The following is a 5,014-nucleotide window of genomic DNA, read 5'->3' as shown; positions in this document are numbered from 1 at the left end:
TCAATCTAAATATCAGATCATATGTCTGTCCGCATAAAACTAAACGTCTTTCCACACATTTAGAGTGCAGCTGATTTTTTTCTTTGCTTTAATGCTAGCTTTCTTTTAATTTCAGTTGTAAAAGAGAGCATATATGTATCTCCGCATAAAACTGTCTTTCTACAACATTTGGAGTGCGGCGGTCTTCTTTTCTTTAATGCTAGTTTTCTTTTTAGTTTCAGTTGTAAAGGAGAGCAATGCAGCGAGATCTATTTATGCATATATTAAAAGCAGTTATAGATCAAACAAATTTTGCTAGTTTGAGCATAACCTTCCATGTTGTTAAGCTTCATTCCAGATTACTCTTCCCCCTCCCTTTCCCCCTCCCCCTATCGTCCCACTTTTCGAAAGAAAAAAAAAGCTGCAAATGAGTGGTTCTATTTGTCTGTTAAAGTTTTTCTGACTTTTAGTTTTTATGACCCCCCCCCCCCATTTATAAGCCTTAGTCACTGCTGATGTTTAGCAGCGTGCATCCCAGTTTATTATGATTATAACTCTTACGTGCCAGCTTTTTTTTTCTTTTTAAATACAGTTTTGAAAAAAAAAAAAAAAAAAGTGGTTGTGTGGCATGGGGGGGAGGGGGTACCAATCTACAAATTCATGTCAGCTCATTTCAAGCATAGTCATGATCAATTACTACTTACTAGACCATCCTTAGTAAGAGAACCCTATATTTAACTAGTTAGAATCTGAAAAATGTCATTATTTCATAAGTCAAATTTTATTTAAAATTGCATAAAAATATGATCCCATTGAGATCCCAACTTGAAACTTTGCACAAATGAAGATAAAATACACACAAATTTTTGAGAATTTTTAAAAAAAAATTCATTATACCTTTTCTGAGAAATTTAAATTTAAAATTTAAATTTCATTTTTTAAAAATTAAAAATTTTCTAAAATTAGTCATGTTGCATATCCAATTAAACAGCAACTAATGTACTTTAAAACGCTTTTTACCAAATCTTTCTATCTATATTTGGCGCTGAGTTATCGTCCATTTTATGTTCAAACATCCATGAAAAAAAAGAGGGTTTTTCGAAAAATCAAAGTGTCATAAATAAAAAAATAATAGAGATAAAAATCTAAAAATGTGGACTTTTGATTACCTCAAAGGGTACAATTGATGAGCCAAATTTCAAAGAAATACAAAAAGGTGAGGGAAAAAACTTTGGATCACTTGATATGGAATGACCCAAAGGTAAAAACAGTTCTCTGAATAAGCGAAAATCACTCATCTCCCTTCCCCTCCCGATGTAAAATAAACACATTCTTCAACTAAAATGACTAAACACTCTTTAAAAAATCAACAACAATTCTTTGCAATTTAAAATATTTCGCCAAATAAACAAAAAATACAATAAATTACATTAACAGTAGCTTTAAAAGGCAAACAAATGATCCTGCAACTGTATTGTTTACGGCCAAATTCGCCAAGCCACCACGTTACTGTAATCCAACCGATCGGTGAACGAAGCAAACTCCGACCGATGAGCGGTCCGATCTTTTGAACGAAACTTTTAAAACTTTATATATTGCCTAATTTGTTTTTTCCACCAAAGAAAAAGATCTTCCACCGCACAGATCTTTTGGGTACAGAACTACCCTGGAGGTAATTTATCTGGAGGACCACGAAGTTTACTTCGTCTTTAAATTTCCACCGTCTTTTCCTTCAATAATGTACTGATTGAGGATATTTCGATAATTGGGGATCTGGCACTGTCGTATCATTTTTGGCGTAAATAATTTTATTTTGGTAACCCTGCTGATTTATTGTAACCCTATGTGAATTGATGTATTTGGTCTCTTTGTTAGGATTTGCAAAAAAAATACCTCTCACGCAGGCGCTGGAGCCAAAAATTGACGCCAATGAATAAAGATCGCCAGATTCCCAATAATCAAAATCCTCCCTACTGATTAGTTTGATAATCCTCAAAGTATTCTTGACATTGATGCAAAAACTCAGATGGATTTGAGCTGAGAAACAAATGTTGCTAGGTACGGTACTTTCTGATCATTTGGTTAGTGAAAGAACCCGATTTCTTCTGGTACTTAACTTTTAAATCTTAATATATAAAAATCAATGTCCTGATATAACATATATACATATATCAACGCACAGCCGAAACCGCTGAAGCTTCAGACTTGAAATTTGGCAAACATGTCCGCATGATTACGATAGTAACCACTAAGAAAGGATTTTTCGAAATCTCAATTAGTTCGGGAGAAATTAATTAAAACCCCTTAATTTCTGCGAAATTAAAACCTGTCATTGAAATTCAAATCCCTTATTTTCGAAGGCTTTCCTCCATTCAAATCATTATTCAGTACTTCATCTCAACTTTTGGTCGTAGCGAACTATAAATTTTATATTGTTTTTGTTTCTCACGTGATTCTTCGAGGCTTTTCTCAAGTCAAATCATAATGTTTCTGTCTTTTGCTTTCGTTTTTTCAAAACTAGAAACAAAGTTTTTAAGAACATCATCACAGGCGGACTATCCTTTTGAATTTAGAAGAGTGCAGTTTCCTGTTAAAGTTTGCTTTGCAATAACCATTAATAAGTCACAAGGACAGACATTAAAAGTAGCAGGGATCGATTTAAGAGAAGACTTTTTTTCACACGACCAATGTTATGTAGCTTGCTCCAAAGTCAGTTCATCAAGCAGCTTAATAGTTTTAGCACCAGAAAAAAAAACTAAAAATGTTGTATACAAAGAAGTTCTTGCTTAAACATAGGTATAACAATAAAATGTGAATGGCCTGTGTTTGCAAAGATAATCAGTACTTTAAAAGGAACGTTAGTAACAGTTAAAGATCGGTTAAGGACAAGGGCATATATATAAGGAGTCCAGGGTCCCCGGGATCCTCCCCAAATTAGAAAAAGTTATAGGTAATAAGTAATTATTATAGGGGATTTTCGAAACTAGGTGCACCAAGCACTGTTAACCCCTGCTAATTCCATTACTCGAGCAATGCCGGATACGGGAATGCTAGTATTATATAACGGGACCTAAAACACCACCACACTAGAGTGACTCTTGGTGGTGCCTAAAATCTTTGCTTTTAAGAAATGAAGGCTTCACTCTCTCTCTACGTATTACCTATTCTCAATTTATATGTCACAGTAGGAAATTTCATTACAAAAAGCAGAGTTGACTTTCTTATTGTCTTTTGGCAACGGGTTAAATATTTATTTCAATTCTCGCTCAAAAATAGACGAACTCGCAAAACTCGAGAACTACACGGCCGATTTCACTGAAATTTTCACAATTTGTTCCTTTAAGTCCTGAGAAGGTTTGCAGACCAGTTCGAAAACAATTCGATGAATAGTTCTTTTTTTATTCCAATTTATGCCCAATTTTCACATAAATTCCCGAATATGGGTGTGAAATATTACTTGCAATTACTAATTTTATATATCATTGGAAACGGAAGAATTTTCCGCGTTCTACGCAATTTGTCCCAACGCTCTAACTTAACTGCGGCGGGAGTTATTTACGTTTTTAGCTCGAATTTGTTTAGCCTTAGCTGAAATTTAGGGACTACTTTCTTCATTAAATTTATCAATAAAAAGTCCTACAGAATTGTTCTACAGTTTTCGTTTTGACAGCAGAAGAAGAAAGAGCTACCTTTTTTACTCCAGATCTAACTCGATCTATGGTCGGAAGTTTAACCCTCTATCTCCATTGGAAAAAAAAGTTACAAGCGAATTAAATGAAGTTCAAAAATCTGTTCTCTATTCATGTTTTTAACCATTTTATTTTGCGTTTCCACCTTAACGCTTTTTGAATCCATTATTTCCATCTTTCTCATTTTCAATTCTGTAACTTATTTTATTTTGTGTTTCCATGGTTACGCTTTTTAAATTGATCTTTCTCATTTTATTTTAATTTCTTAAAAGTATTTTAGTATCTCAACATTGTTTGGCGAGAAAATTTTGCATGATGGTTTTTTTTTCTTTCATTTAATCCTGGTTATTGAAGATACTTCACTTGACGCAATGGTTTTTTTTTTTTTTTTTCAAGGTAGACCGGGCAAAGCCGGGAAACGCAGCTAGTAACCATTAAATGTTTTAATTAATTAACAAAAACGTTTCCGATTCGATCCATCGCGCCTCGAAACCATGCTTGCCACAACTTAATTACACACAAAAAATTTGATCAAAATCGGTCCAGCCGTTTAAAAGCCTTATGGTGTCAAACGTCTGCACAGATTTTTATATATTAAGATATAAAAAAGAAGGTTTCGTGACGGCCACAGCATACTAGTTTAATTCCGAAATACTATTTTTTAACATTGTCGACTGCGGGTGGAATGCAACTCCATCGCTCTCATATGGGTTAAAAAATTAATTTTTTACTATAAAACTTTTAAAACGAATTCCATCAATCCTCCCCCCACCCACCTCCTCGGTTCCGGTAGCCATATAACGTGGGATGTTGTACTTAAAATGCCAACTTTAGCTTAAAAACTACTCTTTAGTTTTCAATTGTTTTTTAAAAATTTGCGCGTAACGAGGTTAAAAAAATGTGAATGTTTTTTGAAAAATAAAAGAATAAGACAGACACTTGATTAGATGAATAAGAGTTTTTCAATTAGGAAGCAGGGTATACAGTCATTTGAAATATACATAATGAATAACACATTTTACAGATATACTTCAAACTTTACAATATAGTTTTTCAATGAGGCAGAATACTTCTTTGCGTCAAATATATACTCCAGTGAAAAGATTTTAAAAGTGCATATTTGGCAAATACTCATTTGTAAATGAAAAATAACTGAGAGTAACTGCATGTGGTATTCAGGAAGACAAAGTGATACGAGAAAAACGACAATGAAAATGTTAATAATTATGAAAAGCATAAACAATCAAAAGTTACTCCTGAATTAAGGGAGCTTGCTCTCTCCTATGGCTAAATCGATTTTAAAATTTTTACAAAAATTTTCCCCATCCCATAATTTGCTTAAGCAC

Source organism: Uloborus diversus, chromosome 7 (assembly GCF_026930045.1).
Source record: "Uloborus diversus isolate 005 chromosome 7, Udiv.v.3.1, whole genome shotgun sequence".
NCBI classification, from domain to species: domain Eukaryota; kingdom Metazoa; phylum Arthropoda; class Arachnida; order Araneae; family Uloboridae; genus Uloborus; species Uloborus diversus.
Note: the sequence above shows the minus strand (reverse complement) of the source record.